The sequence below is a fragment of the Rattus rattus genome, chromosome 4 (assembly GCF_011064425.1).
Source record: "Rattus rattus isolate New Zealand chromosome 4, Rrattus_CSIRO_v1, whole genome shotgun sequence".
Taxonomy (NCBI): Eukaryota; Metazoa; Chordata; class Mammalia; order Rodentia; family Muridae; genus Rattus; species Rattus rattus.
Genome location: NC_046157.1, coordinates 4,368,448 through 4,393,563, shown reverse-complemented (window position 1 = coordinate 4,393,563; position 25,116 = coordinate 4,368,448). Strand labels below are relative to the sequence as shown.

The 25,116-nt window shown below is 37.5% G+C and overlaps 2 pseudogenes; one reads left to right on the top strand and one right to left on the bottom strand.

Moving 5' to 3' along the window:
* The first annotated feature begins 314 nt into the window (after nucleotides 1-314).
* On the top strand, nucleotides 315-961 carry LOC116897788 (annotated as a pseudogene).
* A 19,217-nt stretch (nucleotides 962-20,178) lies between these two features.
* Nucleotides 20,179-20,302, bottom strand: LOC116899881 (annotated as a pseudogene).
* Nucleotides 20,303-25,116: the final 4,814 nt, after the last annotated feature.

The window sequence follows — 25,116 nt, the reverse complement described above, 5'->3', positions numbered from 1 at the left end:
AGGGCCATAAAACATTTTCAAAAAACAAAACAAAACAAAACAGAAAAATCCCAACTCATAAAACAACTTCCCTAACTTAAAGAAAGAGAAGGGTATAAATGTACAAGAAGTCTATAGAACTCAAATAGATTGCACTGGTAATGTAAATTCTCTCTTCACATAGTAATCAAAACACTAAATGCACAGATCAAACAAAAAGAAAATTAAGGGGCTGGAAGTGCGGCTCCCGGGTGGGGGCTGTTCATGGCGGTTTCGGGGTCTCCAACAGCTTCTCAGGTTGAAATCCAAAGCCTCCCGAGGTGGGGTCTGCGCAGTTTGAGATTTTTGCAGGTGTGAAATGACTGAGTACAAACTGGTGGTGGTTGGAGCAGGTGGCTTTGGGAAAAGTGCTTTGACAATCCAGCTAATCCAGAACCACTTTGTGGATGAATATGATCCCACCATAGAGGATTCTTACCGAAAATAAGTGGTGATTGACGGTGAGACCTGTCTACTGGACATACTGGACACAGCTGGACAAGAGGAGTACAGTGCCATGAGAGACCAATACAAGAGGACAGGCGAAGGGTTCCTCTGTGTGTTTGCCATCAATAATAGCAAATCCTTTGCAGATAGTAACCTCTACAGGGAGCAAATTAAGCGCGTGAAAGACTCTGATGATGTACCCATGGTGCTGGTCGGGAACAGATGTGACTTGCCAACAAGGACAGTTGACACAAAGCAAGCCCACGAGCTAGCCAAGACTTATGGAATTCCATTCATTGAAACCTCAGCCAAGACCTGACAGGGTGTGAAGGATGCCTTTTACACGCTCGTAAGGGAGATACGCCAGTACCGAATGAAGAAGCTCAACAGCAGTGAGGATGGCACTCAAGGCTGTGTGGGGCTGCCCTGTGTGGTGATGTAGTAAGACCCTTTAAAAGTTCTGTCATCAGAAACGAGCCACTTTCAAGCTGCACTGATGCCCGGAGGAGACGTGTTTCTGCTGCTCTCTGCATCTCAGAGAAGCTCCTGCTTCCTGCTTCCCCGACTCAGTTACTGAGCAAAGCCATCTAACCTGAGACCTCTTCAGAATAACGACCTCCTCACTCGGCTGTCCGACCAGAGAAATGAACCTGTTTCTCCCCCGTAGTTCTCTGCCCTGGGTTTCCCCTAGAAACAAACACACCTGCCAGCTGGCTTAGTCCTCTGAAAAGCAGTTTACATTGACGCAGAAAACCAAACTATAGACAAGCAATTCTGTTGTCAACAGTTTCTTAAGCTCTAAGGTAACGATTGCTGGTGATTTCCCACTTTGCCCCCAACTGTTGAACTTGGCCTTGTTAGTTTTGGGGGAAATGCCAAAAATTACTCTCTTCCCGAGAATAGAATTAGTGTTGCTGATTGCCTGACTTGCAATGTGATCAGCTATACTCTATAAGCTGGCGTCTGCTCTGTATTCATGAATGCAACCATGAATACTGACGTGAGTGCATCCTAGTCTTCTCGGCTGCATGCAATTAAACCCAACGTTCACAACAAAGTGCCTTTGTCCTAACAGTGCTCTGTAGGCTTCCGTTATAGTTCGTATTGAAATAGATGCTTCAAGAACCATTGTATAGGAAAGCGACTATGAGCTACCTTGGAGGGAAAGGTGGATCTACCTGATGGCAGATGCTTTGTATATGTACACGAAGACAGTTTCCCTGTTTGCGGTTCTCCCAGGAGAAAGAGGGAACTGAAACAATTGTGACTAATTTCATTTAATTCTAGCTAATCTCTTTGTGTTTGGAGGAGGGGGGAGTAGGTTACCACCTATAAATACTTGTAATTTCTTCTAGCTTACTGATAATCTAATAGTCAATGAGCTTCCATTATAATAAATTGGTTCATAGCAGGAAGCCCTCCATGTATAGTTAGTCAGATACTGTAAAAATTGGCATCCTATTACTTTATATCTGTGATTAATGATTCTTCAAACCTTAAATATAGTTATTAGCAGGCAGGTTATATTTTTGCTGCATAGTTTCTTCATGGATATATATATATATATATATATATATATATATATATATATATATATGAAGAGAGTGACCCTCAGTTCCTATCTCACCATCCCTCTCTTGCAGCCTAGATCAGTTCGAGCATCCTATAGGAGCTTGAATAATTAACTCAGTTGAATAAACCATGGTGCTAATGGACCAGGTCATGGTTTCAAAACTTGAACATGCCAGTTAGATCACAGAGAAAACAGTTCATCCATATTTGCTCCCTGCCTATTACTCCTGCTTGTAGACTTTTGCCTGATGCCTGCTGTTCACGCTCTAAGGATAAAAGTTAGTGTGGTTCTATACCAGGACTGGGAATGCCTGGTGAGCTGTTGGGTAAGCCTAGACACCTTTACATTTTCAGACCCGTAGTTTTAGCCCCACGGAAACTGAAGCCAGAGTTCACACCTCCATCTCTTCCCCCATTAGATAAATGTTCTTGATCTATATAGCTTTTTAAAAGTATTTAAAACATGTCTATAAGTTAGGCTACCGACTAACAAAAGCTGATGTGTTTGTTCAAATAAAAAGGTATCCTTTGCTACTTGAGAAAAGAATGTAAAATGCCATTAATTGTTGTCATGTAGAAGTTTGATATTTGTGGTAATGCCCTGATAATTCATTGGTGAGTTTTGTTAGTCGTGGTGATACTTAAAATATAACTCAGCTCAGTAATTTGAATGAAAACATAAAATTGGATGCCTTGATTGAAAAAAGCAAACCTAATTCCAAAATGGCCATTTTCTCTTCTGATCTTATGACACCTAAAAATCTGAGATCCTTGGGATTCATTTGTTGATAACAGGACCTTGCTATGTAATCTTGGCTGGCCTCAAACTCACAATGCTCTTCCTGCATCATTCTCTCAAATGCTGGGATTACAGGCACATGCCACCACACACACCTGGCTGATCTGGTTTCTAATGAATTTTTCTTGTTAAGCAAATTCCCCATCACCTTGAAACTAATCAGAAGAGGGGAGAAACATGTGCTGTGCTCCTCAGTGCTAATGCTGGGATCATTCACAAGGGGTTCACATTCCTAAGCGAACTGCTGCCTTTTACAACATGGCTCAGTCATCTTCCTGAAGCTGCTTGAGGCCAACCAACACTTGGTCTTATTCTGTTTTAATGTGTCTGTATGACTGGTGGTGGATCCCTACAAAGTTTATTAAACTCCAGTTAGGGAGAAAGTGACTCTCCTCAGCCCTTTTGACCATATCCCGTGTGTGTGTGTGTGTGTGTGTGTGTGTGTGTGTGTGTGTGTGTGTGTGTGTACATACATCTATGTATGTGTGTCTGTAGTTGGTCTCCATTTCAGATGCCCTTACTAGCATATATTCCCACAGGGTGTGGGTTTTGGCACAACAGTGACAAACTCAAAAGCCAAGTAGTCCAGTTGGTGTGGTATCAAAGCGTTTTTTTAGAGAGCATAATTAGTGAAGATCTGGTTTACCTCAAAGTCACAAAGCCTCTCTTCCTGAATTGACGTGCCTGGCCCACTGTCACAAATTAGCATGTTCCTGTAAGGCAGCTGGTTGAAGCTTTGGTTCACACCTTGGAGAGTATGAAAATAAGTGTTCCAAGAACTCTGACACCGAATCCGTGTAAACCTGTTAAGTGCCATGTGTTCCAGGACTTAGAGTGTGTGAGTTGGTAACTCGGTCCTTTGTTTACTTAGTGCCATAGGAGCGATGTGTGTGCAGTGGAGGTGAGTGTGTTTTAGCCGGCCTCCTGCAGAGTCAGCCTTTAAACTGCTGTGAACTTTGTCATGACTTGAAGATAGACAAAAACTCTCTAAAGACATATGTTTGTTTCCCCTGTTACAGAATGTGTGAGCTTAGTTTTATCTTCTTTTGTATTTAGTCATAAACTCTGAAGCTGGCAGCTACAGCCAAGGATCAGAAGGTGCATTCACCTGGTAGAATTGGCTTTGCTAATTATGGGAAGCAGAGGTAGTAATGGAAAACGTTTTGCCTGGGTGGTTTCTATTTAGAAGAAAGAGATGATCATTCTTGAACATTAGTTTTATTTTGCTATTTCTTTAAACTATCTGATGTGCCACAAAATTATTTTAAGGTATTTGTGTTTTATAAGAATTGTTTTAAGAGTGTTCTCGATGAGATTTGTTGTAGATATTTTTTAAAAATACAACTGGTTTTTAAAAATATGAGTATTTCTCTAAGCAAGTGTTTAAACTCTGAAGAGAAGGGAAGGTGGATGGAAGTTGTTTGGATTTTGTATTTCTGTGCTGTTAAATACAGGTCAGAACATCAACTGTGCAATCCTGCTGTTTAAAGGAGAACTGTTGGCCTCTGTGGCCCTCCTGAAGGGGCTTGTATTTTAAGTTGACTGTTTTATTGTAAATTAATCCATTCTAATTTTTAAAGACTTGATTGACTTTTCTCCTTGTTAAATAATTTTTAAAAATAAAAAACTGGAAGTTCTTTGCTTAACTGTAAAAAAAAGAAAAAGAAAATTAAAAACTGTAAGGGAAAGTGGCCAAGTAACATGTAATGGTAGACCTATCAGAATTAAACCAGACTTCTCGACAGAAACTGTAAAGGCCAGAATATCATGGAAAGATGTCACCGAGACCCTAAGAGAATACAACACCCTTCATGCTAAAAGTCTTGGAAAGATCAGAATTCAAGGTCTATACCTAAATATAGTAAAAGCAACATACAGCAAACCAGTAGCCAACATCAAACTAAATGGAGAGAATCTTGAAGCAATCCCACTAAAATCAGGGATGACACAAGGCTACCCACTCTCTAATTATCTATCCAATATAGTACTTGAAGTCCTAGCCAGAGCAATTAGGCAACAAAATGAAGTCAAAGGGATGCAAACTGGAAAGAAAGAAGTAAAAATATCACTATTTGCAGATGATAATATAATGGTAATTCCACCAGAGAATACCTATGGCTGATAACCTCAGCAAAGTGGCCGGATATAAAATTAACTCAAACATTAAACAGGCTGAGAAAGAAATTAGGGAAGTAACACCCCTCACAATAGTCACAAATAATATAAAATACCTTGGTGTGACTCAAACCAAGTAAGTGAATGATCTATATGACAAGAACTTCAAGTCTCTGAAAAAGGAAATCAAAGAAGATTTCAGAAGATGGAAAGGTCTCCCATTCTCATGGACTGGTAGGATTAACATATTGAAAATGGCCATCTTACCAAAAGCAATGTACAGAATCATTGCAATCCCCATCAAAACTACAAAACAATTCTTCACAGATATGGAAAGAGCAATTCTTAATTTTATATGAAAAAAATCGCAGGATAGACAAAACAATTCTCAACAATAAAAGATCTTCAGGGGAATCACCATTCCTTAACACAACCTGTAGTCCTAAAAAATGGTGATTAAAAACCATATGGCATTCACATAAATAGGTTGATCTATGGAATCGAGTTGAAGACCCAGAAATAAACACATATCAATGGACACATGACAGCTTGGACAATGATACCAAAAGCATACAATGAAGACAAAGTGCTAGTCTAACTGATGGTCTTTATGTAGAAGAAGAAAAATAGATAAAAATCCTTGTACAAAAGCCAAGTCCATTTGGACCAGGGAAGTCAGCTTAAAACCAGCTATAATGAATCTAACAGAAGAGAAAGTGAGAAAGAGCCTCAAACTCATTGACACAGGGGAAACTTCCTGAACAGATCACAAGTGGCTCAGGATCTAACATCAACAATTGATAGATGGAACCCCATGAAACTGAAAAGTTTCTGAAGGGAAAAGACACTGTCAATAGGACAAATAGGCAGTGTATAGATTGAGAAAAAAAAGTCACCAACCTAGAGGGATCTATCTATCTATCTATCTATCTATCTATCTGTCTGTCTGTCTGTCTGTCTGTCTGTCTGTCTATCTATCAGGAAGTTAACTTTCAAAAAACCAAATAACACAATTAAAAATGGGGTACGGAGCTAATCAGAGAATTCATAACAGAAGAATATCAAATGACAGAGTAGCACTTAATTAAATGTTCAAAGTCATTAGTCATCAGGGAAATCAAAATGACCCTGAGAGTCTGTCTACCTTACACCAATCAGAGTGGCTAAGATCAAAATATCAAATGATAGCACATGCTAGTGAGGATGCAGAGAAAGATAACCAGTCTTCCATTGCTGGTGGGATTGCAAACTGGTACAACCACTCAGGAAATCAAGCTGGTGCTTCCTTAGAACATTGAAAATAGTTATGCCTGAAGACCCATTTGGCATATACCCGAAAGATGCCCCATCATATTACAAGGACACATGCTCCACTATATTCATAGTGGCCTTATTTGTAATAGCCAGAAGCTGGAAATAATCCAAATGTCCTTGATCGATGAGTGGATACAGAAAATGTGGTTCATTTACACAATGGAACACTATTCAACTATTTGAAATGATAACATTATTAATTTTGCATTGATAGAACTAGAAAATATCATCATGAATGAGGTACTGAGACCCAAAAGGACATGCATAGTATGTATTCACTGTTAAGTGGATGTTAGCCAAAAAGTACAGAATAACTTAGATATAACAAGCATAAAGACCTCGGTGAAGATGCTTCAATTCCACTTAGAAGGGGAAAGAGAATAAACATGGGAGGCAGAGGGAGTGAGGGTCTGGGTGGGAGAGAGGAGGGTGGTGGGGAAAGGGGGACAGAATCAGATATGGGGGGCAGGAGAGAAGCTCAGAGGTTCAGGAGAACAAATGGAAATATTCAGCCTCGGAGGATGGGAGATCCTCTAAAAAGAACTAGAGACACAGTCGGTAAGAGACTCTCAGGAATCAATGGGGTTGGCCTTAGCCAAAATGCCTGATAATGAGGAGACAGAACGCAGAGAATATACTTCCAATAGATAGACAGGGCTTGAGGTGGAGAAAAATTCTCACTGATATAATTTCTGACCCAGAATTGTTCCTGTCTAAAGGAACTGCAGGGACACAAATAGAGACTGAAGGAAAGGTGATCCAATGACCAGCTAAACTTGGGATCTATCTCATGAGAGGACACCAAGGCCTGACATATTACTGATGCTATGATGTCCTTTCAGACATGAGCCTAGCATGACTGTCTTCTGAGAGGCCCTACCAGCAGCTGACTGAGACAGATGGAGATACTAACACCCAGTCATTGGACTGAAGTCAGGGATGCCTATGGTTGAATCCAGGGAAGGTTTGAAGAAGTTGTAGGGGAAGGTAACCTCATAGGATGACCAGCAGTCTCAAATAATCTGGACCCCAGGAAGCTCCCAGAGACTGAGCCACTAACTAGGACCATACATAGGTTTGTCTGAGGCTGCTGGCCACAAATAGCAGAGGACTACCTGGTCTGGCCTCAGTGAGAGATGCACCTCAAGAGACTTCAGGCTCCAGGGAAGGTGGAGGATGGTGGGAGAGGGAGCACCCATTCAGAGTAAATGGGGAGGAGGAATAGGATGAGGAACTGTGAGAGGGGGTACCAAGAAGGGGTCAACATCTGGAATGTAAATAAAAAAGAAACATTTATATCAATTTCCATTTATTTCTCTCTTTTACCCTTACTTATATCAATTTCATATATTTCTCCCTTCTTCAGAAATTAATATGTCTGTGGACAAATATATCTTCTTTCTCCTTATAAAAATTAAATTAGTACCCTTTTCAATATTTAATTTCATTTAAATTCCCTTTTATTTACTGTCTAAGCTGATTCTCAAGTCAACATAGTGATGTGGTAGGCAAAACAGCCCCACTATTTCTGGTGGAGTTCATATCGAAAGAAACCAGTTCCTTAAGGTAGTGTTAACGTCTTAGTTTATTTATTTATTTTTTTATAATTTTTTGATTGTGGGAGGCATGTATCCTTGCTTTGTGTCCTCTGTGGAGAAGTATTTTTCTGGGTTCAATGCATAACCGGGTCTTTTAGTATCTGAATGATTAGCGGCCTATCTAAGGCAGCAATGAGCAGCATTTGGGAAGACATGAGGCTGAAGTTTTAGCCTGCTCCTTGGTACGTTGTTTGATTTGGTTTGGGGGCGCAGCTGTGTCTTATCGTACACTATGTACTCCAGAATTATGTTTGCCAAATGAGCATCTATTTTGCCCTATTCTAGAACCCTGCACAACTTGGGGGGAAATGAAAGCACTCAGCTTTGCTAAGAAACCAATTCTCTCCACCTCTTAATCTTAAATGTGCAGTATTTATTTTCCATTTAGGAATCTGAAATTATTTTAAAGTGAGTTTTTGCTCCATGTTGGGTGGCTATACGTTCTTGAAATTTTTTAATCCCAATACCAAGTTTCTATGCCATCTTTTTAAGCCTGATCCAGAGAAGGCTTTGCCATTCCCATAGGTGTGAGGAATTTGGGTCCCCAATATAGCCAGGTTCATGTAAAAATGCATAAAATTGTGGACTTCATCTCCTCCCTACAGGAAATCACTACATAGAGAGACAGCCCTCATAATGGAAGAGAATCTTTGCCAGCTATACATACTATATGGAGTTTGTAACCAAATTATATACAAATTTCAAAAGCCCAAAACCAAGAAAATAAATTACCTAGTTAAAATATAAGTATAGATCTTATAGTGGTCTGAATGACAGATAACTTCAAAGACTCTTGAACTTGCACACTTATTCCATCAATTCTAACTGTATAAGGACATTGTGTGTGTGTGTGTGTGTGTGTGTGTGTGTGTGTGTGAGAGAGAGAGAGAGAGAGAGAGAGAGAGAGAGAGAGAGAGGAGGGATGGAGGGGAGAGGAAGGAGACAGAGACAGACAGATATATCACAATGGTGCTATAAGGATTATTAAGAATGTATAAGAATTAAGTTAGACCCATGTGTATCATTCACGATAAGTATTCTCTGTATCCCTACCAGCTGATGTCTCCAAATCCTGAACCTATTTGAGCCAAGCATCTATCATCTAGCCTGGCCTTATGTGGAGTTAAATATTTACTCCTTCTATTCAAATAACTTGAAAACATTTTCTTACCCCAGAGTGTGCTGAAGCCAATAGACCATGCATCCCTGCATGAATCAGATAAAGTAATTCCTACATCGTTAACATCCCCACCCCAAACCCTTCAATCAGAAGTTTCTTGAATCAAACTACTATATGTATTGCAAACTGGTATTCCAAAGTAAGACTTCTGCATGCTACAAGCTGTCTGTTACCCATTGCCTCTAGGTAAAAGTGTAGTGTCTTCAGAAGAGCAAAGGAAAAGACACAATGGATATCTTATTCTAGATGCTCATTTTTCTTAAAAAAAAAAAGCAAAAGGGAAAACAAAATGTTTCCTCTGCCCTGAAGCCAACTAATTCCATATGCATTGATTCCCAAGAATAACTTAGTTGAAAATCAAACTATAGGATTTAAAAGAATATCTATAAACATTTAAAGGACTCAATGAATTAAAGAGGATACAAACACACAAATGAATAAATTAAAAGGACAGGGCTAAGTTGATTGATGGTAAAGAAAATAACAATGGATGAATGAAATATAAAAGTCTTTTTATTGTATGAAAGTAGAATTAAATAAAGAAGTAGAAATGCTTTTACAAATCTAAACTCAAATAAAGCTGGAAAGGAAAATTTCAATAAGTCAAATTAAAACAAACTAGAATGCCTAACTAACAGAGTAGACCATGTGGAGGATAGAATATTGGAACTGAAAGAAAAAGTAGAAAATTTGTTTACTCAGTCAAAGAAAATAAAAATTTAAAAATATGTACATGACAGGACATACATGATATGTGTAACACCACATAAAGTCTGAATGCTAGAGAAATCAAATAATATAATTTAAGTTACAGGTATAGACAAGAACTTTTTAAAAATAATTTTTAAAAATAATAATTTCAGTAGCACAGGAAATAGTACCAAAAATTTATGAATGGGACTATATAGAATTCAAGCATTTCTATACAATAATGGGGACAATTAACAGACAAAACCAGCTTATAGAATTGGAGAATTCCAAAATTTATAGAGATGTTGATATACCACTGTCAAATATTCATAATAAAATATTGTAGTTTGTTCCCCCTTCCAAGTAGGACTGAAGCATCCACACTGTAGTTTTCCTTCTTCTTGAGCTTCACATGGTCTGTGAATTGTGCCATTGGTATTCTGAGCCTTTTGCCTAATATCCACTTACCAGTGAATACATATCATGTGTGTTCTTTTGCGACTGTGTTACCTCACTCAGTATATTTTTTAGTTTCATCCATTTGCCTGCGATTTTCATGAAGTCACTGGTTTTTTTTGTTTGTTTTTTTTTTTTTTTTTTTTTTTTTTTTTTTTTTTATTATTAACTTGAGTATTTCTTATATACATTTCGAATGTTATTCCCTTTCCCGGTTTCCGCCAACATCCCCTAACCCCTCCCCCCCCTTCTTTATGGGTGTTCCTCCCCACCCCTCCCCCATTGCCACCCCTCCCCCAACAATCACGTTCACTGGGGGTTCAGTCTTAGTAGGACCAAGGGCTTCCCCTTCCACTGGTGATCTTACTAGGATATTCATTGCTACCTATGAGGTTGGAGCCCAAGGTCAGTCCATGTATAGTCTTTAGGTAGTGGTTTAGTCCCTGGAAGCTCTGGTTGCTTGGCATTGTTGTTCATAAGGGGTCTCGAGCCCCTTCAAGCTCTTCCAGTTCTTTCTCTGATTCCTTCAACGGGGGTCCTATTCTCAGTTCAGTGGTTTGCTGCTGGCATTCGCCTCTGTGTTTGCTGTATTCTGGCTGTGTCTCTCAGGAGAGATCTACATCCGGCACCTGTCGGCCTGCACTTCTTTGCTTCATCCATCTTGGGTGGCTGTGTATGTATGGGCCACATGTGGGGCAGGCTCTGAATGGGTGTTCCTTCTGTGTCTGTTTTAATCTTTGCCTCTCTATTCCCTGCCAAGGGTATTCTTGTTCCCCCTTTTAAAGAAGGAGTGAAGCATTCACATTTTGATCATCCATCTTGAGTTTCATGTGTTCTATGCATCTAGGGTAATTCAAGCATTTGGGCTAATAGCCGAAGTCACTATATTTAATAGCTGCCTATTTTGTAAATGTACCACATTTGTGTAACCCTTCATCTGTTGAGGGACCTCTTGGTTGTTTCCATCTTCTAGCTATGATAAGGCTGTTATGAACATAGTAGACCATGTGTCCTTGTTATATATTGGAGCGTCTTCTGGGTATATGCCCAGGAGTGGTATAGTAGGGTCCTCAGGTAGTACTATGTCCAATTTTCTGCAGAACCTCCAGACTGATTTCCAGAGCATTTGTACCAGCTAGCAATCCCACTGCAAATGGAGGCGTTTTCCTCTTTCTCCACATCCTTGCCAGTATATGCTGTCACCTGAGTTTTTGATCTTAGCCATTTTTGATCTTAACCTATTTTAATAGTGTCATTTTGTTCTCTGGGTCTAATTTCTTGATTTCTTTATATATATTGGATATTAACCCTCTATCAAATGTAGGACTGGTAAAGTTTTTTCCCAGTCTGTTTGTTACCATTTTGTCTTATTGGCAGAGTCCTTTGCCTTATGGAAGCTTTCCAGTTTTCTAAGGTTCCATTTGTTGATTGTTGATCTTAGGGCATAAGTTATTGGTGTTCTGTTAAGGAAATTTTCCCCGGTGCCAATGTATTCGAGGCTCTTTTCTGCTTTTTCTTTTATTAAATTTAGTGTATCTGATTGTACGTGGAGGTCCTTTCTCCACTTGGACTTGAGCTTTGTCCCAGAGATAAGAGTGGATCATTTTTTATTTTTCTACAATGCTGACATTAGCTGACAAACCCAACAAAGGGAGCTAAGAACCTGTAGAGACCCTATCCAGAGGTTAGGCATGGTCCCTGTTTGAGGGATGGAGCCATGCACCCATCTCCAAAATTTTAACGCAGAATTGCTCCTGTCTAAAGGAGATACAGGGTCAAAGTGTGGAGCAGAGACTGAAGGAAAGGCTCTTCACAGACTGCCCCACCTGGGGATCCACCCGATATGCAGACACCAAACCCCGACACTATTGCTGATGTCAAGAAGTACTGCTGATAGAATCCTGATATATTTGTCTCCTGAGAGGCTCTGCCAGAGCTTGACCAATACAGATGCTCACAGCCAACCATCAAATTGAGCACAGGCACCCCAATGGAAGAGTTAGTGAGAGGATTGAAAGAACTGAAGGGGTTTGCATCTCCATAGGAAGAACAACAATATCAACCAACCAGAGGCCCCAGAGCTCTCAGGGACTAAACCACCAACCAATGAGTACACACGGAGGGACCCATGGCTCCAGCTACATATGAAGCAGATGATGGCTTTATCTAGCATTAATGGGAGAGGAGATCCTAGGTCCTGTGATGGCTTGATGCCCCAGTGTAGGGGAATGTTGGAGTGATGAGGCGGGAGTGGGTAGGTGAGTGGGGGAGCATCCTCATAGAAGCAGTGGGAGAGGGATGGGTTAGGGGATTGGTGGAGAGAAAACTGGGAAAGGGGATAACATTTGAAATGTAAATAAATAAAATATCCAATAAAAATCATTACATCTATGATGTGCTTTTGGATTCATAGATCATCAGTGCTGTCACATTGTATTAGTCAAACATTTTATCAAAGAGTGCTTGTGTATATTTCTATCTGCTTTCTATTTGATCCATTTTTTATAAAGCTATACAAGTAAGAATATAGTAAAATAGTAAGAATCAATTTAGACCATTCTGATATATCAAAACTTAGATTATGTTCTATACAAACACAGTCTATACATACACGGGGTTTAAAAGAAGGGAGAAATGTAGTCTAAAAGGGGAAACAATGTGTTATCAAAGGATGACACCAATCACATTCCAAAACCGATGGGGAAAATCTTACAGAAAGAACTAGAGAGTGGACCAAAGGTGGTCCTACCCAGAAAATATCAGACCAATTCATTGTCCACTGCTGAAAAGTAAGCCCTGAAAATAGATATACAAGTAACATTATGCTGATTTACAAGTTCTTTAGGAATAAATATGTATTATATATTGTATCTATATGTCATCTATATATTATATGTGTAATAACAATTGATACAAAAGGGGCCATCAATTTAAAGGAGAGTCTCTAGAGGCATGTATGGAAAAACTGAAGATAGGAGAGAAAAATAGAGAAATCTCCAAGATAAGAAATGGAAGGAAATGTTATTACCTGGAGTAAAGAAATCTATCACCTAGAAATATTAAAAGCCTACAAATATGTGGAGAGTAAATCTAGTGGTGCCACAGTGACTGTACTCCACTTAAGGGTTTGGAAGTGATTGATGAATTTCAACAATGTTCTATTTACAGGTAAATATGATGAAACACTCAAGAATTTTTCCTAATTAAAATGAGAACTTTAACACTTTTACTTATTTTATAGACTTAAAAGAAATTCGAAAATATGATATATAAAGTAGATATAGTCACAGTGGAGTTTTTAGTATGTAGATGACAAACTGACACGAGAAAACAAGATACAAATTTTATATTATTCAGTAATATGATGAAATACCTTTCTTCTTTTCCTAAGCTTTTTTTTAACTTTAAACCTAATTTCTATGAAACCCTGGGGAGAAAAGTAGCTAGCAACATGCAGTATTATAATTGAAGACAAGAGACTGAATTCCCTGTAGAAATTGTAAAAAAAAAAATATCGCAGATGACCTGGCAAAATATGTTGTTTGTCTTTTGTTGGAAGTTTAAATGTTCTCAAGTACCTGTGAACATCAATACTTGTTCAGAATAAGGGGATTTAAGACTGAGGGAAGGTATATTCCAACATCCAAGATTTTAAGGAACCCTGCTATGATAAATAAACCCACACTTCACATAAAAGGTATGCATTAGATACTAAACTGTGCTACACTCCTTCAACAACTGGAATATTCTTCATGCTTTTCTGCCTCTCAACTTTCTATATTCTTTGTAAAAGCAAAACAATGTTTCATATATTTCCTTAAGTTTTAAGATTAAAAATTAATTATGAGAATGAAAATGAATGTTATTAGTTGCCTACACACACACACACACACACACACACACACACACATATATATATATATATATATATGAAATTACTATTTTTTCCAGTTCTTCTAGGGCCTTAAGGGTTTCTCCAATGCATAAAATGAACTTCTTAGAAGAAGATTGTACAAGAAGGAATTATGTAGTTTACCTGTGAAGAAATAATATATGAAGAACAAGATGATAGTGTGAAAATATTATGTGGTAAAATTGAGCTTATTACAATGTTACTAGAGCATAAAGAGTGACAAGATCAAAGGTGGCAGTTAATGTAACTGATAGGTAATTTTTTTAAAAAGAAACTTATTTGATCATGAAGAAAAAAATCTTGAAGAAAACGAGTATATAAAATTGCAGGGTCTCTTCTGGACTCTTAGAAAGTGCTGGTTCAAACTCAGAGAGTGGCACAGAGTAGATTATTTTAGGTGTATTTAAGCAAGACAAAACTTGGCGAAAAGTTGGTAATAATTAAGTCAGCCCCATGTCCACAACAAAGCTTAACATTTCTTTACATAAAAAGTCTTTGTAAAGTCGGCAGACACCTCCCATAAAAATAAATTCTACAGATTAACTGGTAAAATAAACTCAAGGCATGGATCTGAGGGAGGATCCCTTGTGGTCCCCAGCCACACAGATAATTCTAAGGTCACCGAGCTGTTATGCCTGTCCTGCTTCCATCCCTGTGGATAGAAAACAAGGTATGTATCTCTCGTCTTGATGAGACCATCCAGAGTGTTTAATATTCCTTAGTGTTTATCTATAAACACAGCAACCATTGTGCTTGCTACACCAAATAAAAAGAAATTCCCAAAGGGCATTTAGCTTGGATTGTGACACAAAATTTGTTGGTAATGTAAGACTATAACTCCTTTCTGTTTGAAACCAAGGTTTTTTACATGACATCTTTTAAGAACAAATACCGATGCCATGTATTGTCTCTGCACTCATTACACTGAAAAGCTTATGTTCATCCTAAGAAATTAGAATACATAAATATGTATTAAGAATGAGCACATGTAATTGATTGTGCATATATGAATGTATGTGTGTGCATATAAATAAATTGTAACTGAAAGGATATGCTAAGTCCAGAAGTAAACATCAAATGGCATGTCACCGACAAGGGAAGGGTGGAGGTGAATAAGTGAATTCTTTTGTATTACAGATCTATAAGTAGACATCCGCACACTTCTAATGGAATTGAGATGACTTAATTAGATTATTGCAAAAGGTTCTGTAGTGCTTCACAGTCAGGGTCAGGTGAGAATCTAATCTGCAGAAATCAAGAGCAATTTTAAATGTTGCCTGATCTTCTTGAACAGCTATAGTACTGAGATTTTGTAGAAACATGAGAAAAATAGGTTGATTAGATTGCAAAGCAGATTAATTTTATCTATTATCTCAGATGTTTCAGATATGAATATTTCCACAGTAGTACTCATGTGTCTCCCTAAAAGATATGCCCATATCTTTCTGTGAGGTGTGATTTGAGGTTTCTATCTGTAGGCACACATTTGATTAGTAATTTTGAAATTAGTGCAAAGACTTATAAGTATATACTTATATCTATAAAGTAGTACATTCAAGTACATATCATACATGTATATACATACATCATAGTCATACATGACTATACATAATGCAGCTCATTGAGAGTAAGTGCTTACATTTAGTTTTCTGACCTAAATTTTACTACGGATTCTTAATTAATTTGCCCCCTTTCCCTCACTTTTACTTTCTATCTTCCACTCTTTGAGATTTAAGTTCACTGTAGCTCCAACTTTTTTTCTTCAATCCTCCTTTCAGTATTTAATGTATATGAAATAATTTTATTCAATATTATGTCAAAGTTTTCAACACAGTTCAAATTTTCCCTATCTCAGAATGATTTTAAGTAGTTACTGATCTTCCAGACTTGCCAAGTTCAGTTCCAAGCGCTCACAATGGGCAGCTTGCAACTGCCTGTAACTTCAGTTCCAGGGAACCTGTCACCACTCTCTTCTGAATATCTTAGATAATCCCCATACATACACACACACACACACACACACACACACACACACACACACACACGCACACACAAACAGACAATTTAAAATTTAAAAAGATTGACTGTTAATATAAAGATGTACCTCACATTTTAAGAAATTATGATACTAATAAACTATTGATTAAATTATTACAAAATTTATAAAGCCATAGTGCATCAGATTTTAAATGGGTAACTCTATCCTCTGAATCAATATTTTATTCCTTTTAAACTAAACACTCTTCTATGTCCTTTTCTGCCTTCTCCTCTTTCTTTTCTACTTTTGACCTTTTCTCCTTTGGTACTTGAAATCTAATCTAATGTCTTATCAGTATGGATGGAAATGCACTGTCATTACAATACTCTTTAGACCTCAGTTCAGTTTTCACAGTGTTGCATGTCTGGTTTTCACTAAGGCCTTTTCCCCATGGGATTGATCTTGGGAATGTAGACAGAATTCAGGGATACCTTCTTCAATTAGAATGAAGTAATATTGACTTTAATATTCTGTGATAGGACAAGGAGGGTGAATGAGGCTTGTGGGACTGACTGGCTTGGGAGAATGGGAGCAATACTGTTTATGAAAATATTACTTTATACATGCCCATTTAAATAATATAGAACACAGAAAACATATAAGCTGTAGTTTGTTTCTCACAACAATATAGATTTTGAATGTTTGCTCTGATAACCACCAACTGAGTTCTGTACTTGTGCTATCATTTTTTTTTTAAACGAAAACCATTAAAGTACCTAAGTGAGAGCGAGCAAACTGGTAAGACTTGACCAGTTCCTATACTACTGTTTTCTAGGCACGTTCTATTATGGCCTAAATGAATTGATGATTTTACACATGTGCAGAGAATGCAAACAGGTATAAATAAATACAAGATATGCTGGAGTTTGTTATTAATGGGAGGTTTGGAACACAGTGGAAATCAAGCTCGGCTGGAAAATCCTCTGTTGTTAGTCAGTAATGGATACCACCCCATCAGAATGCTTAAGAATGATGTATCTATGCAAATAAATTAGACTTATAAATATGGCTTTAAGCTGTTGCAAGAAAATTTGATTTGGAATTGTGGTACATCAGCAAAGTATCAGCTCCTATGACTTTTTCAGGTATATGTACAAAACTGAGAATAATTAAAATGTATATCCCTAATTAACAACATAATACAATTAAATGAAGGTTGAATAAGTGAATGACCTTTCACTTATTTTCCTGATGTAGAGTACATGACTTAATGCTTTTGACCTTTCAGTTTAGTTATACAACCTGAATTGAGAAGGACTTGCTAAACCAGATGCTCTGAGATCTTTCAGGGATGTGTTTTATTCTGCTTAAACATTGGTTACTATAAACAAACAAAAACAAGGCTCAAGTGTTCATTTGATAATGTTGTTTTTTACAGTTTGGAGTGATATTTTTTATTGTTGTAGGATTTATTGACTTTAAAACATTACATGTTAAATAAATATACTGTAGGTAATGTTGCAGTGACAATTTTAGTACCAGAAACATTTCGGTTAAAATTCTAAATACTGGGGGTTGGGGATTTAGCTCAGTGGTAGAGCGCTTGCCTAGGAAGTGCAAGGTCCTGGGTTCGGTCCCCAGCTCCAAAAAAAAAAAAAAAAGATCATTATAAAAAAAATTCTAAATACTGCTCATATATTTATTGGTTGGCCTTCATGAATTTATTTTGAAATTTACAACTTAAAATATTTATGGTGAAATCTTATATCTCACTCATAGGCTTTTTGTAATTTGCTAGTTTTTAATCCAAAATGGTATTATATTAGATTTTAAATTTTATTCATGGCAAGGTAAAATATTCACACATGACATAATTGTATTTTTAGAAACAAAGCTCTTTTTCTTTGGAAATTTTCTTCAAATAAAATTTTAAATTAACTACATAATTTAAATTTTAAGTTAACTACATAAATTAACATATTTCTGAATCAAAACATGGGCCACTCTTTGAGCTCTACCAGTGTCATATTTAGAATAACGAACATTTCAACCATGACGTCTGATGTTATCTGTTGTTATCTGTTATATGTATTGCAAAGGACTTAGGTGAACCTCAATTAATTATTTGTTTCACTATTTTTTTATTTTTTTCTAAAATGTATTTAATTAATTTTATTCTTGAACTTTATAGTCAATTCCTATATACTCTTTTTGGATGCTGTGAATTTTTGTTTTAGCAAATGTATATGATTAATTATTAATATAAAATCTCTCCAGTTTTAAAATCTTTTTATTAGCATAAATACGTATAAAGGATGTGCACATGTAATTGATTATGCATATATGAATATATGTGTGCATATAAATATGAATTGTAACTGAAAGGATATGCTAAGTACAGAAGTAAAAATCAAATGACACTTCACTGACAATCATTGCCTTTCCTCTTGGACCCGCCCTCCATCTTTGAAACCTCCTATCTCCAACAGGACAAAAAAATCTCATGGAGGAGGTTGTAGTGTCTCACAGTTTGTCCCATTCTATACAACTTTGTCTACACTGTTTTTGATTGCAAATGTCCTTTGCAATGAGCTGTTGTTTAGATGATCAACACAGGAACCTCACTCGTATTAATCTTAGATAACCTGTTGCTGCCCTGTGTGATGGAGATCCTGTTGGTTTGGATCTACAAGATGAGGCACTTCATGTACTCCAGCAGTTCACCAATGGGATAGATGTTGGGGTGTCCCAATTCAAAGTCTTGGATATGGGTCAGAGAGGTATTTGAGCTGGTCAGTCTTCCAGCTTTCTGCCCTCATTTCTTGGGAGATGGCTCACCAGAAACTCCTGCAGAGAGGATAGGCTCCCTCCTGATTCCCAGGTGACATTCAAGCATGCTTTCCTAAGTGATGCTGCTGGTTTGGGACATGGCCAATTCTCCCATTCTTGTGACACTGGGGTAGCAAGGGATGAGAGAGGAGAGGAAGGTGTCTCTGACCCACAAACTCCGTGTTTAGGGCAAGCTCTTCTCTGTGCCCCAGGTGTGGTCCATAATGTTGTAGTAGACAAGGACCGTGACAGTTCTCCAACCTTGATGATCTCAGGGCCAGCTCTCCACTGATGCATGTGACAAAGTCACGGGGGAAAGTAGGGAGGCATATCTTTCTTCCACATGTCACTTCACAACAAAAAAGTAGTGGGACCAGTTCTACCACACTGGTATCTGGCTCTCAGAAACCAATCTACTCTCTGGAATTTTGCAGCTGTCTTGGGGTGAGGTTTGCTCTCCAACTTTCATGCCTCTAGGGACAGCTCTCTCATGATTTTCAAATGAGGGGTGGAGCGAGTTCTGCACAGTCCTCAGACATTTACATGTCCCCAGGCAGCATCACAGACAATGGATATCTGCTTGGCCCTTGGTGGTAACAAACCCCTGGTGCTGAAGAGCCATAAACCCAGGACTGGTCCCTGGTGGCAGCATATGTCAGGATGCATCATCGGCTACTTGCATCAGGCTAATCCTCATTACCTTTGAGTCTCCAGCTGTCTGTCTGTCTGTCTGTCTGTCTGTCTGTCTCTGCCTCTGCCTCTGTGTCTCTCTGTCACTGTCTCTCTCTGTCTCTCTGTCTCTCTGTCTCTTTCTCTCTCTCTCTCTCCCTCTCTCTCTCTCTCTCTCTCTCTCTCATATGCTCACATCTTTCTCTATCATTTCTTCATCACTTTCTTGGTCTTCTTAGTGGTACTCATGGACTCTGTGTCTGGGGTCAACTCAGGAGTCCTATGTCCCACTTATGCATTATGGAGCTGGGCATAGATTACTTTGGTCATGGTCTGTCCCCCTCTAGGTCTTCATCCATTGAACTGGTGGTCATCTTAGTCTACCTCCCTGTTTGAGCCTCACGTCACTAATGTGCTGGTCTTTTCAGCTTCGCTTCTTCTGGCCTACCCAAAAGATCTCTTCCAAGGGCCTTCTGTCTTGGACTCACTCCCACCCAGAGATGGTATTCTTTTTAGGCTGTAGCTGGCTTTTTGTCTGGGAGCTATTTCAGGCTGCGTGTCACCCACCTGGTGGTCATCTTAGGTTCTAATTTTTAAAAGAATGTTAAGCTATTAATCATTCAGATATTTTTAGGTCAGAATACTGAGTATAGACACTGTTTCTCCTATCTGCCACCTTCTGACATACAGATGTCATAGCAGCTGCAATGTTTTTAGGGACTGGAATTGTTTTTCTTTTATTGTTGTTTTGTTTTGCTTTTTCCTTTTTTCATGTAGTCACTTACTCCTATAAACTATTCTCTTTGGAGTGTCACTGTTGTATTCCATATATTTGGTGTGGTTTCAATTTCCATTCAATTCTAGGACTTGTTTTTTGCCTTTGGCTATGTAGATTATAGGCTATAGTATTAATATTTTTAATAAATTCTGGCCCAGGATTACTGACCCAACTGAGCAAGCCTCTGGGCCATGTTCTGTTGTCTCCTTTACATGGCAACTCTGCCCCTCTCTCCTGCCTATTTCTTAAGAATAGAGTATCTCTGCTTTGCTCCTCCTCTCAGTCCCAAACCCAGGAATTCTAACTACTACTGCTGCCTCTCCTCCCCATCTATCGGCTGCTGGCATCTTTATTTACCAATTAAAGTTAACTGGGGCAGGTTTCAGACGCTACAAACAGACCCTCCTGTGTATACTTTTTTGGGAAACCCAATTAGCAATAGAATACAAGCAGCTATATTTCCTCCTTTTGTTTAATTAAAAAGGTTCTTTTACCTCAGATATACATTGAACATAATTATAACAATTATGCAATTTATAAGGTATGATATGCACTTATAACATCCTGTTCATCCTATTTGTCAATTTACATATAGTATCATCTATCCTTACATAAAGAGTTTAAAATTCTGTACCTCAATCATGCTTATAAACTTGTGTCACCAACTGAAAACCATCCTTTCAAATCTAGAACATCTTCTTTAATGGTAGAAAACTTAAATTCAATTACGAGATTATAACAAGTCTTCAACCTCTTCAGAGATTTGAGAAGGAATTAAATATTACCTACTACCAGAATATGCAGGAAGCACAAAGATATAGCTTCCAAAACTTACACAACTTGCAAAGACAGCTGATTGCCTGGATCATTACCAATGTTCTTAAAATGTTGGAGCATCTGTCTTCAGTCTTCTGGCCTGGAACCATCTCACAAACTTAAGTGAAGCATGAATTATGAACAACTAGTTTACCCTGTCTTATCAGAGTTTAGCAGTTGACTATCCTGCATCCCTTTGTCCTTTCTGGAGAGAATTTTGTCTGGAGAGAAGGAAGGAAGATGGAGGAAGAGAAGGACGACCCAGATCTCTGTGCCTTTAAATAGCCATAGGTAGCTATGAATATCCTATAAGGAATGGATTATTACAGGACAATTTGTCCAATCTAAGTGGGTGGTTTATATCATATCAATTACCTCTGAGTTCTTTGTTTGGGCAGTTGTGGGATATAAATTTGACTGATAAATTGCAAGCCTCTAGAGTTTTGATTTGACGGCGTTACAGGGATTTGTGACAGTTAACTGTGAGATGGGCAGTTGTTGCATAGGGCTAGCCATGGAGACAGCAAGCTTGCTGGGGCCAGAGAGTAGCCAGTGCTAGCTTGGGATGGTACATCCTTTTTTATTATTTCATACATCTCCCAGAGAATTAGTCATGTTATCAATATCACCAAACTTACAACCACATTAATCGTGATAATTTAAAAAACTCAAAACAATTAAAACAATTTTAAACAATTATTATTTGTTGACAGAAGGTTTCTCTCTAATTCTGTGCCTTTGTTTCCTATATTTGAGATCGAAGACTTGGATTTATTTATTCTTCCATGCATACTTAAAAACACTTAAAATTGCCATTATTTCTCCATTCTATTCTTAAGATAAGTAAAGCAATTTTTCATCTAATCCTCCCTCCTTTTTTTGGAGATTACTATCTCTTTAAAACCATTTAAAACAAATATTACTTAAAAACAATGCAAGTAATTGCTACCATTTCTCCCTTCTTTTCTTTTGTCCCCCCTCCATCTTTATTAAATTGGGTATTTCTTATTTACATTTCAATTGTTATTCTGTTTCCCGGTTTCCAGGCCAATATCCCCCTAACCCTTCCCCCTCCCCTTTTTATGGGTGTTCCCCTCCCCATCCTCCCCCCATTACCACCCTCCCCCCAACAACCACGGTCACTGAGGGTCCAGGCTTGGCAGGACCCAGGGCTTCCCCTTCCACTGGTGCTCTTACTAGGCTATTCATTGCTACCTATGAGGTTGGAGCCCAGGTCAGCCCATGTATAGTCTTTAGGTAGTGGCTTAGTCCCTGGAAGCTCTGGTCGGTTGGCATTGTTGTTCATATGGGGTCTCGAGCCCCTTCAAGCTCTTTCAGTCCTTTCTCTGATTCCTTCAACGGGGGTCCCGTTCTCAGTTTCTAAGTTTAATTATGCAAAGCATATTGGAGTTGGTGGAAGAAAAAGAGAAGAAAACACAAAGTTGGTTGGAAAAGAGAGGGAAGGGTTGTGGGGTTGCGTATGGGAGTAGGTGGGGGTTAGAATGTGTTCAGAATACTTTACACAAGTATCTACAGGTAGTAGCTGAAATATTATTTAAAAAGAACATGGGCAGAACAGATGGCTTAATGATTGAGAGCCATCTTCTATAGGACTCAGGATAAATTCCTATGAACCACATGACAGCTCATAATTATCTATAACTCCAGTTCCAAGGTAAATGATACATCTTTTCTTGAAGTATGTTACATTTCTGTGGTATACAGGCATATATGCAGAAATAACCATATACATAAAATAAAGTAAATAACTACTTTTTAAATTTAAAATGAAAAATGTAAACAACAATTTTTACAATAAAATATTGAGAAAAATGTAAGCACAATGGATTGTAGTTATTTTCAAGATAACAGTGATTAAGTACATTGGCAAGTATTGTAAAATATGGAATACTGTGAGTCGATAGCCTTGTAGGGGTACAAGTGGAAGGGGAAGCCCTTGGTCCTGCCGAGGCTGAACCCCCAGTGAACGTGATTGTTGGGGAGGAGTAATGGGAGGTGGATGGGGAGGGGTTAGAGGGCTGATGGACTGGAAACTGGGAAAGGGAATTACATTTGAAATGTAAATAGGAAATACCCAATTTAATAAAAACGGAAGAAAAATTAAAAAAAAAGAAATTTAGGACAAAATCACAACCAAAATAGTGATAACCTCTCAAATCTGCTAAATAATGTAGTTTTGATAAAAATATGTTACAATGGGGGTTGGAGATTTAGCTCAGTGGTAGAGCGCTTGCCTAGGAAGTGCAAGGTCCTGGGTTCGGTCCCCAGCTCCGAAAAAAAGAACCAAAAAAGAAAAAAAAATATGTTACAATGTAGAAGAAAATTTATTCATGTGCCATTAGGAGAGAAATAGACAAAACCAGTGTCTTGGTTATACAGAACTACAAAAGGAATCAAATCGATGGAGAAAAAAAATTAAAAGATATTAGTTTTACATCTTTTTAAAAATGCTACTGGAGATTTAAGATTCTTTCACATGTTATGCTCGACTTCACCCACTAAACTAGACCTGAAGATCTGTAGTCATGCTCTTAAAATATCTGTTAATAATCTTAAAGAAATTTGCTTTCTCCATGTAGGTATTTATTCTACTCCTCAACATTTTCCTAATATATTATGGAACAATGAATTTTAATACAGAAATTTAAAATAAGTATACACCTGTGTCTTAATTAATTGTTCCTACCATAGTTTGAAACTGACAAAATAGAGGTTAAAAATTCCTCATCTTAAATTATAAAATCTGAAAATTATCAAATATGCTTGCAAGTACTGACTTTACAGAATAAATTGTAGAGGTGTAGAGGTACAGAGAGGATGTTCAATATTTTCTATAACCATATTTTATTTAAAATTCTCATATATGTGGATATTTTTAAATATTTAAATTTAATTTTATTTACTCTTTTGGATTCTTATAGATATTATTATTATTCACAGTTAATTAATAGCAAGTTATGTTTGAAGTGAATACCTAACAAAGTTGACACAGTTAAAGTAAAACATAGTGAAAAATTGGAGTATGCACTTATAGTATACTCAAGCCAGGCCATTCAGGAAAATTTCTAACCTTAAAGTATTCATGTATGAACATATTTTTTTATTATAAAATTTGATTATAAAATTATGAAAATATTTGTTTGTATTAACTTTCATTATGGTTTTCTATCATTAGTAACAAAATTTTAATTAAAATACTTCTAAAGTTGCAATGTTAATGTATACAGTTTTCTGGTATTAGACTAATTAGTGTTTAGTTTAGTATTTCAGGAAATTAATTGAATTTAGTAATCTCATTTGAATAAATTTCACCATTTTCCTACATAGAATTTTCTTGTCTGAATGTGACATAGTAACCACCAGGAAAATAAAAGAGAGAGAACATGGAGTTCCATGGACTTATAAATATTTTCATTACTCTTAGTTATTATGAAAAAGATAGTTAACACTATGTATGTATATTAAATTATTCCTCAAATGATTGAAAAATTTTGATACATGTTTTTATGCAATCTTCTATTTCTGTTTGCTAAAGAATTTAAGCTTTAAGGACAGGCATTATGGTGCCTGCAGGTCTGTAATCTCAATACCTTAGAGTTTAAAGCAAGAGAATCATGAGTACAAAGTCAGAGGTGGTTACAGAATAAATCTCTCTCTCTCTGTCTCTTTTTGTCTCTCTGTGTGTATGTGTGTATCTGTGTGTGATACACACACACACACACACACACACACACAGAGAGAGAGAGAGAAATAGAGACAGAGAACTAAAACCAACTTTAGTCTTCAATATCACTAAATAGCTAATATCCAATGAAAGACTCTTCTTATATTTGCATAAACCAGTCATTCTAGCTTGGAAGGACACATGAGACTTTGTATGGCACAATAAAACCTTTGTTATATATTCTGTCTCCTCAGTGAAC